General features: G+C 31.9%; 1 protein-coding gene across 7 annotated transcripts in view; it reads left to right on the plus strand.

Moving 5' to 3' along the window:
* Positions 1-5,526: 5,526 nt before the first annotated feature.
* Positions 5,527-12,662, plus strand: part of LOC149551579 (RNA-binding (RRM/RBD/RNP motifs) family protein) — a 44,731-nt gene continuing 37,595 nt past the window's right edge. For 2 of the 7 annotated variants that reach the window (XR_016352774.1, XM_089787087.1), the window contains exon 1: positions 5,571-6,009. The gene's annotated coding sequence lies outside the window, so the exon portion shown is untranslated. Of the gene's footprint in view, positions 6,010-9,016; positions 9,040-12,662 lie in introns of those variants that run through there. The other 5 variants (XM_089787090.1, XM_089787091.1, XR_016352775.1 and 2 more) reach the window with 5 other exon arrangements.

Genomic DNA, 12,662 nt, shown 5'->3' on the forward strand with positions numbered 1-12,662 from the left:
ATTGTCTCACCAATAAAAAAATTAAAAGTCATAAACAACTGTAATGTAATGTATGTCAATTTTTGTCCAATGAGATATAATTGTGTTGCCTGCATTCTAAAAATATTAAATTACAATTGTAATGTTTTGAAGACATTTTTTTTAATTTAAATTTTTTAAAGATTGTTTCCTTTCCCTAATTGACTTAGCATATTTTTGCTAGTGATTTTTAATTTTTCTTTTGAAAAAATTCAAAATATTTTTCCTCCCACCAATTTAAAAAAACTAAAGAACTTTCTATTGTAAACATCCAAATTAATAATATATTTAAAATTAGAAAAGTATAATTAATCAAAAGACTCTGGCTGTCTTCTAGGCATAGTCCAAGAGGCTGGATAATTATTGTTCAGAAGTAGACTTGTTGAAATACAAAATTTTTCCTTCATAATTTTATGACAGTTCAATCTCTCTCTCACAAAATAATTTATAATCGGTTTGTTTTTTTGAAGACAAAAGTTCCAGTCAAAAATTTGTTGGGTTTGAATTATTGGTGCACATAAAGTAGAAACCAAAACAATGATTGATTACTTACAAATTCGATTTGGTTTCATACTATCACATCTATCATACTGGGCAAGTCATGGTCTTCAACATGCCAAGTGAACTAGCTTAACAACATGGCAATGTAAAACATTGAGGAAGTAAAACCAACTACCTCAACAAGTATGTAACAAAGAAATGATCCAGGTGTCAATCTTCCAGATCTAAGTAATGGGGTCTACAAATTCAACCTCTATAGGATGAAATTCAACTGTCATTTCCATTGCCTTCAACCATGGTAGAAACTCCCATCTACCTATCTTTCTAAACCAAACTACCAAAAAAACAAAATAAAAAAAAGCTATAGGCACAAAATAAATATTGCCCACTTCACTTATTCTCATTTATATCCCATGTTAAAAAATTAACATGGGGACCCAAAGAAGGAATTATGCCTAAAATGGAGCTTTAAGTTGAGGTTCTCTATTTTACTTGTTTCATGTGTTGTTAATTTGAGGGTTTCTTCAATTTTTAGGGGTTCGCATTGATGATAGACTAACACTCTTGAATGTTTAAGTAGTTCAACATGTAGAAGGGATATAAATTTATTACACTTTATGGCATAGGTGACGACATGTTTGTTCACTTGGAGTAATGGTGACAGTTGCAACTATATTGGTACTCACTATGACGACAAGATAAAGCTTTATGATATTTGTTTAAAGTTTTTTCTTCTAATTTTGTTAATATATCAAAATTTTCCCTTAACCTTTTTTTCCCAGCAACCAATAGCTAAATAAATAAATAAATGTGTATTTTTAGATTTTGAAAAAATACATATAAATTTATAAACTTCAACAGAAATTTGTATGTTAATTTTTTTTCAAATGCTTGCTATTTACTAGGAGTTGGACATTTATGTACGTGCAATAATTAGCCAATAGGAACTCTTTGTCAATAATGAGGACATGAAAACAAACCAAAAAGATATTCATGCATGACATAAAATTACATAATGTATTTCATATGGCTATACAAAATACTAGTAATCCTTTTTTGAAGAGCTAACCTATAGCTAGTTTTAGCATTTCTGGAACTTAGCAATAGCTAGTTAAAGATATAATGAAGAGTGAGAAGAAACTCGAGTGTGATGGATATGTGGAATAATTCAATTTTGGAGAAAATGGGCCAGCTTTGCAAAATGAAACTTGTTAAATGAAGTTGTTGCACATTCTATTATTTTTAGAAGATATAAATAAAAACAGAAAAAATCACATGTGCCAAAAATCTTATTTTAATTATTAGTCCCACCTATATAGGCAGAGACTTATGTTTTCACCTCATTTTCTACTATTAGTTTGCCTGCAATCCAAAAATATTAAATTACAATTGTAATGTTTGCACAACTTTTTTTAAAATTTTAATTTATAAAAGGTTGTTTCTTTTTTCTAATTGGCTTATCATATTTTTGCTAGTAGTTTAATTATTTTTCTTTTCAAAAAATTAAAAAAATTGTCTCGCCAATCAAAAAATTAAAAGTCATAAACAACCGTAATGTAATGTATGTCAATTTTTGTCCAATGAGATATAATTGTGTTGCTTGCATTCTAAACATATTAAATTACAATTGTAATGTTTTGAAGACATTTTTAAAAATTTTAATCTTTTAAAGATTGTTTCTTTTCCCTAATTGACTTAGCATATTTTTGTTGGTATTTTTAATTTTTCTTTTGAAAAAATTCAAAATATTTTTCCTCCCACCAATTTAAGAAAACTAAAGAACTTTCTATTGTAAACATCCAAATTAATAATATATTTAAAATTAGAAAAATATAATTAATCAAAAGACTCTGACTATCTTCTAGGCATAGTCTAAGAGGCTGGATAATTATTGTTCAGAAGTAGTCTTGTTGAAATACAAATTTTTTCCTTCATAATTTTATGACAATTCAATATCTCTCACAAAATAATTTATAATCGATTTGGTTTTTTGAAGACAAAAGTTCCAATAAAAAATTTGTTGGGTTTGAATTATTGTTGCACATAAAGTACAAACCAAAACAATGATTGATTACTTACAAACTCGATTTGGTTTCATACTATCATGTCTATCATTTTGTTGATTGGTCATGTATGGAATAAGTTTACTTCTGTTTCAAATTAGTTAATGCAACGAGAACAAACCAAATCTAGTTTGAGAATTTGACCAACAATAGATGTTTCAAGAAATAGTTTGCATTAACTTGTATTGTGTTCTACATAGAAGTCAATTCAAGAATTGGGAGAATGCAAGATTGTCCATATAATTACATAGACCTAATTTTTAAATAAATTTTGTACTATCCTAGTTGAATTAAATCGACTCATAAATGTATGAACATTTATTCAAGTTTGGTTAGGAATGAATTTGGATGGAGTACATCATTGGGCTTGAAAGATACCATTGGTTACATGGTTGGAATTCCTTGGGTGGACATGTATTAGTTATTACTCAACGCTTGTCTTCCTTGTTATTGTTGAGTGTTTGGATCTGATTTATGTTTTAAAAGGTATTGGGTGTAAAATAAGTTTGAAGAGAGATCAATTTCAAGATTCGATTCATTCCATTAGTTGTTTCTAATTGTATTTGACTTGCAATGAGTTAGGATGGATGAGTGGGACAAACTTGCATAAGCTTATATTTAAAAGGCACCAAATTCAAGATTTGGTTAATCAAAAGTCATATGACAATATTGGAAATTAAATTAGGTCTATTTTAAGAATGTGTATGAGCTTGTCGATTTTACAATAAAGTAAAGTGAGTATTATAAAATGAAGTGAGAATATACAGATTTACGATTGTTCAATACACCTTTGCATCATAAAGAAAGATATTAATATTATAGCAGGTCTTAATATATAATATAGTTTATTATGAATATTAACTATTTATTATTATCATTTATAAAATTTGTACATTTCTTTTACTCTTAATTCTTTTTAATAGGTGGGACTGTATTAAAACTCTTGTTAATATAGTGTTTTAATTTTTAGAATATTTTTTTAATAAAATAAAAAAGCCAAAAAAAAAATCATTATGAAACTTCTTAAATTTATAAAAAACTTAAAATGAAACTTCATAAAATCCAAAATCCAAAATTCAAAATAAATCAAAATTCTGGGCACACTTGATTTTTTTAGTTTTTTAATATTTTAATTTTATTAAATAATTTATTCCTAATAAATTAAGAAACATAACAAAATTATAAAATATTGAAAAATATATTTTATTCCTTTTTCTTTTACTTTTCATATAATAGCTTATTTTCAACATTTTTAAAAAAATTTCTATAATTAATCTTTTTAGTCGACTTATTGTTATAAAAACAATTGTGAAATATCAATAAAGAGTTTCATAATAAATATGATCAAAAATATAAAAATGATATAATTTATATGTTTTTGGTACTTTTTTAAAAAGTTCTTTTTGTGATTTCATAGTTACTCAGTAAGAGGCCGAATCCAAGATTAATTATTATTACTTGTTATGATTAATCATTTTGATTATTAGTTAAGCTTGAGTAGATTTGAACCAAGGACCTCCTAATTAAGAGGCTCACAATTTACCTTGTGTTATAGGCTCTTGCCTCAAATTGATTTTAATAATTAGACCTATCATGATCTCATTAAAAAATAAATTTTAATAGTATCTATAAATATCTTTAAATTTTTTAATCATGATAAATTAAAAAATATAATAAAATATGTGAAGTTAGAAAAGATAAAATCTGACGGAAGCTTGATTCAATATTCATACTGAAAACATCTTTGCCTAGTATATCTCGTTGATAGCTACTCTTGCATTTCACCTTCACTTGTAAATAAATTCTTTTCCATAAAATCTTTAAAAAAATCTTTATTACAAGATGTCACAAAAAATAAATAATAATAATATCTTATATGTGTCAATTACATGAATGGATTTGTAAAACAAAACTTAAGAAATGAAACATTTATCTAAATTTATGAAATATAAAATAGAATTTAGAGCATGCAAACACAATTTTCTAATAAGTATTTTCCAACTCACCCATTTTACTCTTTTTGTGAGATTGATGAGTTTCAAAAAAATTGTCTTCAAATGCTTTCCTAGATATAATATGTTTTGAAGAATATACCGATAAAGAGTCATTGAAAAAACACAAAGTTTCTATAGAATTAAAGTTTTAATTTTTAGAAATGTGAATTTTTTTTAAGAATATATAAAAAACAAAAAAAAAGGAGTACTAACAATATTTTTTTAAAGAATAAAATATAGAGAGCAAAGCTCCAACAAATAAATATAGACTAAATAAAAATAATTACCTTTATATAATATGCAAGAATTAATAACTAGTATAGATATCTCAAATAAATATATCTAAAGAAATGTCGATAGGTATCCACTACAAAATAATTATAATTTAATTTACTACATCTGAAATTATTTACATTCATTTATTTTCATTTATTTAGGTTTTTACTAATTAAGCTTTTTATTTTGATTTATTAAAAAATGGATGATTTATATCTCCAAATATTATAATTTAAATGGATATGTGGTATTTATTAAATTGTTTTTAAAAGTATATTCTATTTATAATAAAATTTAAACTTTTGACATATAGATGGTTGTCAAATTTAACCTAAAAATAAAAGTTAACATTAACATGCTCACACCATCTCACTCTACCATTCTACCATTATAGAATGCCTATCCACATTAATAATAATAATAAATAAATAAATAAAAACTATAATAAACATTTTTTTAAAACTATAAAAGAATCTAAAAATCTTTACACACTATTTTTAAAAAAATCAATCATAAATATTTTTTTTCACAAGATATTAAATTTAAAAATATAAATCTTAATTTTATAAAAGTTAAGTTTACTTCACAAATAAATTTTATAAAAGTTAACCTTACTTCACAAACTAAAAAATAATGAATAAATTTTATAAAAGTTAACCTTACTTCACAAACTAAAAAAAAATCACTTTTTAATATTGGCAAACCAATTGATTAATTTGACAAATTTGAATTGTAAAGAAAAACTTCAGGTGGTGCCAATGGTCGGTTACAGTTAGATGTATTCAATGTAAATTTTCTTGTTCTCTGATTCATTAAGTAAATTGCAGATTTCTTTGCTCACTGTTATAGAGAAAATTGGTTCCTACACTGAGAGAAGCGTTTATTCAATCTGTAGAGTGGTATAAAACGAGCTTGGTTCAGTACACGCAACAAAGCGGATCGGATTGATTGAGGATACATCGCCTCACTGGTTTTGCAATGCAAAGCGCCGTTTGAGCAATAGCAGAGGCAGGGTCAGGGTCAGGGTCAGGGGCTTACTTCCAAGCTTCCTTAATACGAATGGAAATAAGGGCTCAGTAAATGGATGACATTGATCTTCCATATGGTTGACAAATAATTCTCCTCTGCTTCACTCACCTGTTTATCTGCCTTGAGAGGTACGGTATTCACAAACTCAAATGAAAAACGGTAAAATAAAACAATACTGACCAATTATTCGGCTTTTTAAAATTCCACAGACGAGATAATTGTATGCTATTTTTTTTTGAAACCGTTCTAGATTTCATAATGTCCAGTTAGGGTTTTTATTTTTGATCAGATATATACTAGTTTCTTTTCTTGAAAGTTCCAGAAAAGCTATCTCTGATCCATGTTAGTTCTGAAGAAATTTTGTGCAAACTTGACGTAAACTGTATGGCACTGGGTTAAATATGGTGCATGTCTTATTGGATGCAATGCTGGTTTTATCCAGAAGTATATTTGTAGCTTTCAATGGCACGGTGCAAGTCTTATTGGACTCACTACTAGTTTTACCCAGAAGCTTACAACACTGTGCAAACTCAAAGGAAACTGTATGGAACGGGTTTAAATATGGTGCAAGTCTTATTGGATTGACTGTTAGTTTTACCCAGAAGTTTACTAGTAGCCTTGAATGACAAGGTACAAGTCTTACTGAATTCACTGTTGGTTTCACCCAGAAGTTACTAGTCGCCTTGAATGACTTGGTATAAGTCAATTTCAATTCTCTTTTGGTATGGCTTGAATTGAGGAGGAATCTGAGACCAACTCCTGTATACCCTGCAATTGCGATCTAATATACCATGGAAAATAAGTGGAAGGTATCATACATGTTCAGTATCTGTTGTTGTTTTTACCACCACTGGCACAGTTGCATAGGGCGTTGACTGCAAAGTTGATGTTTCGCAATAGCAGATGTCTCTAAATGATTAAGCTATACGTTTAGGGAATATAGGAATAGTAACAAAATCCAGGATTAAAATCCTAGCTTTATGGTCCACCTGAAATAAAATCTCTATGGCCTTGTAGTGTTCTGCTGTTGAAGATCTCGAGGCTCTAATGAGAATTGTAATTCTTATTCAAACAAGCTAGTTTCTTATGCAAATTTAACTCTTGACCAAATTGCCTCATCTTATCTTCTTTCTCAAACTTCCTTTTGGTGATGGCGCCTTAACCAGGACTACTGGACACTAAACAGCTAACACTTACCTGGTTGGATGGAAAGGAATGCCATACAGGAAAAGTGGCTATTTTAATATGCTTTTCTCTGGCATTTTCTCATCTCCAGTAGAAATTGAGGGCAAATTTAAATAAACATGGAGGAAATAGTGCAAATTGCAAACTTATACTAAAAAATGTAGTTGTCTCGCTGGCTGATGAAGTCTAGGAATATTCCTACACTATGGATGACACATCCCACCTATCAATTTTGTACATTTTAACAGGTGTCGTCACAGAATATTCACATTCTGTTTATTGTATTACATGTGTTGCAGTTTTCTGTATTTGTAAATCATTTATTGATGCTGATGAAGAGTTCACATTATGTATGGTCTGGAAGTCCATGATATGTCCTTTCCCTGGAGTCTTCTAATCTGCAACATATTATCTTAATCATTTTGATGTCTCTTTAATCTCTATTGGATTGTTATCTTTTATAGAAATATCATACCTATATTACCATTCCTAAAGAACGATTTGCATTATACTTGTTTACTGAAACAGTAAGACTTGTCTATCCGAATTCTCTTCTTTCAAACTTCAGTTTGGGAATCCACTTCCTATCAGGCCATAGTTGCTTATGGACTTTGTAAGCTTACAATGCCAAATCCAATGATTCAAAATTTAGATGGACTTCCATCCACGTTTCTGATTGGGACCTGTTGTGAGGTTTTCACACCATTGCCCCAAAAGTTTTGGGGACCCCCTTAATTTTTCGGTCACCTTAGCAAAATTTGGAGTTGTCCAGAGGTTTTTTTCGAATTGACAATTTTTACACCTTGGACGCCTTTGGGCCAGGAGGGGATTTGATTTGTTTTCACCCGGTGCGAAACTTGATTTTTTTGGAATGTGTAATTTTATCCTTAGGCCAAATAAAATTCAACAACATTTTTTCGATAGTTAAAACGATATCTGATAGGATAAAATTGCAAATTTTGAACTTAGAAGGATTTTTTGAAGATTTGATATAATTGTATAAACTTGAGCATTTTCAAAATGAATTTTAGAATTAGTCGTTTTGGAAAATCTTGAATTTTTTGGTTAAAAGGAAATTTTCTTTTGATGATGAAATTGAAATGGAGTTTGAATTTCGAGTGCCAGGAAAAGGATTAATTTTGTTAAAAATTGAAATTGCATTGCAAGACTAAAATTGAATTAAATTGCAAAATCACATTAATCTAGTTGAAAATTTTCCAAGAGGATTTTAGAAATGTTAAAGGAAATTGGTAATTTGGAATTGAAAATTGATTTTGGCTTGCTAGGTTTGATGTTAATGATATTTTTATTGCCAAAGCGTTGTTAAATGAAAATTTTGGCATCTCCTAGGCTTACTTTGTTTCTATTTTGCAATTTCTGATCAAAACTGGCAATTAAATGGTCCAATTTCACTATAAGGCTAAGTAATTTTAATGTTGCATTTAGATCTGGGCCATAAATCAAGGGGCTAACTTAATTTTGTCTTACGTCTAGGTAGGTTGGCCCACTTGGAGAGGCAAAAAGTTGGTATAAGAAGGGCTTCCCCCCTTTTATTTCCTCGTTCATCTTTTCCCCCTCCTCTTGCAAGTTGGAGCGATTTTCTTCTAGGGAGCAAATTTCCAGCTAAGGGGATTTTTGGGGCCTGATTTTTCCTATTTTGGCAGTGATTCTTTTTCCTCCTTGTTTGGGCGATTTCTGCCCTAGGTTGAATTTGTGGTGAAGAGGCCTGATTTTTGCGAGATTGGCAACAATTTTGAAGCCTGATTTTTCCTCCAAGGGCTGCAATTTCCTTCTTCATCTTGGCGATTTTATTTGGTGAATTGGCAAGGCAATTTAAGGTCAAAATTTAGTGGTAGGAGCAGATTTTGCAAGCAATTCATTTGTTAGGGCATCATATTTTGGAGGAGGATTGAAATTTTTGAGATCTGATCTGAATGTGAAGAGGCCTGGTTATTGATAAAGGCAGATCTAAGGTAAAATTCTATTCATTTTAGAGGTAAAGATTGGTTTTAAAAGCGGATTCTATTCCTTGTTCTTGCTTGGTTTGTTTCTCAAACCTTCTTCTTGCACCTTTCATCCACCACTTCATCATTTTCATTGATAGGCTGAAGTTGGGAGATACAAGTGTAAATTTCATGATAGAACACTTGGTGATGAAAGTACGCTCTGATACCACTTGATGGAGGGCCACACCACCCTTACCAACTCACAAACAAGAATGCAACAATATGGAGGCAAGAGAGATAAAATGCTTCTCAAGAAATTTTATTATACTTGAAAATCCTTATAACACCCACAAGATGATATCATAGATACAACTTCTTCAAAAAGAAGTTTACAAATTCTTCAACATTAGAGAAATCCCAAATAAGAGCCTTCACACCAAGAGCTTCACCAAGAACTTTTACTTGAAGAGCTACACCTTTAGAGCTTTCACACCTTGAAGTCTTCACACCTTCTAGCTTGATTAGAAATGCTCATACACATTGCTTAAATAGGCAGTTACCACCTAATGCATGATTTATCCACAACCTTCTAGAATTCTACCTACACAATATCCACAACCTTCTACAACTTCCATAGCCTTCTACAATATCCACAACTTTCTACAATATCCATAACTTTCTAGAATTCCACCAATCATACCTCAATAAATGGAATGACAACCATTTTTATTTTATTTTTCTACTTTATGCCACCTATGCACCTCGAAAATAGAAATTTCTCCTTTTTTTCCCTCTCATTTTTCCCTTTTTATTTATTTATTTATTTCCTCTAATTTTCGTCACTTTCTCTCTCCTCCACAATTTTTTTTAATTTTAATTTTAATTTTTAAATTTTACATTCAACATGGCCCCCCTTTATTTTGGATGCAAGATGCTCCTGCATCACTTGGAGAGGCAGAAATAAGCTAGACCGCCCTAGGATTGAAGTTTGGAGATTGATAATTGTAGTCCATCCTAAGGTAAGGAAGAGGCAGAGATAAGTGGTAGTCCCATCCTTAGGAAAAAAATTTGGAGATTGATAAGTGTAGAGATAAGACTTGGAGAGGCAAAAATAAGCTAGATTCCATCGATAGAAAGAAGGTTGGAGATTGATAAGTGTAGTCCATATCATTTAGAACGAAGGAGCAGAAATAAATGTTTAAGATGGTAGATGTTAGTGCAAGCAAGAACCGAAAGGGAACGAATACCAAAAAAGACAAGGAAGACATAATGCCTAAGACCACCTTCTTGAAATTGAGGCGAATAAGTGATACCAATATTGGTACAATGAACATGGTATAATTGAAGAATAAATTGAAGGAAGGACAATCCCCCATGGCAAAGAAGATCTACAAGAGCGGAATTGTACACGTGGCGGCTTTCCCTCCTACCTTGTCTTGTTCAGAATTGGTAATGGAGTGTGCATCCCAGTTTGATATTGTTTCCAAGTCCATCGTTTTTGACGAGGGGAAGAGAGTGTTGGCTATAACATCAACGGACAAGTGGTCGAAGAAGTATTCAATATTCCCCACTATAGAGGCATGACAATGATAATGATGGATCAAACAACCAAGTTCTTTCAGGGTAACCAGGAGGCCTACTTCATTCATTTAAAACAAAACTAGTTACACGAAGGTAAGAAGGGAGGGACCAAGTCGTCAAAGCTCACCAAGTCAGATTTCAAATCAGAGTATGGTGACCTCATTGTGCTTCTCAGCTGGATCATGGGTGTGGCTCAAGGTATGCAATTCAAGCACTGGATGTACTACGTTATTGATGAAATTGAAAATGGAAAGAGAAAATTTGATTGGGTTAGAATTATAAGTGAAAATTTAGAGTTGCAACTAAGGACAATACAAATTCAAAAACAATTCTACATGGGGTCCTATCTTTTCTATCTGATTGCGAGACTATATGAAAATCCTGGACTTAAGGCCTTACGAGTGATTGGCAATGGGCTGGGGCAATATTTGGTGCATGAGTGCTATCCACAGCTTCATTTGCACAACACCAAAGATTAAAAGATGTTTTATGACACCTTTGCCATGAAGACGGTAAGGATATTACAAGGAACACCTGCTAGAAGGCTCTCAACAGAAGCAGAAGTAAAAGTTAAGAAGTATGGGAGTTGGTTCATCCAATTTCTGCAATTCACATATATTAGAGTAGCAGGAAGTATAGTTTGTTGCAAGAGACTTCCAAGGTACCCACCTGACAAGATAGTTTTGATGGAGTTGGTTAGGCAACTTGAGCATTATGACAAGATGATGAAACTTAAAGATGAGATAGGGATTACCTTCTCATTTGGAATAGGCAATGATACTTGCCTCAATCTCGTCGCCTTTGTAGTTGCGGAGGAGTTAGAGCGATATCGTCTAGGATGGTATAGAGCGAGACAAGGATTCGATCCTAATGGTGTTATCAAGGCATTTCACGAAAATGCATTCAAACATATTCCTACTATAGAAGATTTTTGGGCTAATGCACAGGATGATTTTCATGTGAGAAAGCTAGCTTTCTCAAGGTTGTCAGTGAGCATGATCAGGGCAATCAGATGGAGAGGCCTTGATATTCCTGATCAACTGAAAGATGATGAAAATATGCTAAGGGAAGATTATGATAGTGGATGGAACAAAGTTGAGTCCAGTGAATTGGGATGATCATCAAGATCCTTCCTTAGAGGCAGTTACAAGGACAATTGATCTGCAGACGGAATCTTGATACAATGAGAAGTTAAGGCAATTACAAAGTCGAAGGGTACACCTTACTTATGAGAAGATGAAACCAGAGGAAGAAGGTTCAGCGGAGTCAATTAGACAGAGAGGTGAAGGCAGTAGCTAGCAACCAAGAGTAGTTATGGGCAAGAAGAGAAATTTGGAGGTTGAGAAAAGTAAAGAACACCAAGAGACAAAATGCAAATCCGTCAAGGGAGAGCATAATTAAAGGGCTAGAAGCCAAGGGGATAATACAAGTGGACAAGGGGGTAGCGGTAGAGGTGAGCCCTGATCAGGATCAAGTGGTTATAGTGATAGTATCGAGTACTCCCCTCTCTCAAAGAACCAATATGGAGATGATGTGACAGTCACTAGTGAAGAAGAAGATAGGCCAATTGATATTGAGGAAGTAAGCCAGGCGCCTGAGGCTGTTGGTGATGCTTTACTAGTTGAATTAAATCCAGATTTCGAGAGATGCATTGAACCACTATGGTTAAGGAAAATGCTTATGTCAAGAGGTGAGGTGAACAGTTGAAGATATTCAAGGGTTAGTGGAAAAAGGAAGATAGCGAGAAACAAAAACAAAATGCAAAAACGGTGGCAAAGGTAATCAGAACGTTGATGAGGGCCACCGAAAAGTTCAGATTGCTATACCAAAGGTTAGCAAGGTAGTAGATGAGGTTGTAGCCCATGAATATGAGATAGTAGAGCATAACTTGGGAAGAATCACAGATGACATGAAATGTGAGGAGATCCAAGAAGGCATGGTTTCAATTAGAGAAAGATTGAGGAAGGAAAACGAAAGGATTGTAAAGTTGGAGGCTGAAAACAAGAATTGGAGAGATTGCTAGCCTATCCAACAGTTGCATCAGGCAACCCTTCCACAAGACAACGGGA

The sequence above is a fragment of the Cupressus sempervirens genome, chromosome 6, assembly GCF_028749045.1.
Source record: "Cupressus sempervirens isolate cs-2001-9-10 chromosome 6, ASM2874904v1, whole genome shotgun sequence".
Lineage (NCBI taxonomy): Eukaryota > Viridiplantae > Streptophyta > Pinopsida > Cupressales > Cupressaceae > Cupressus > Cupressus sempervirens.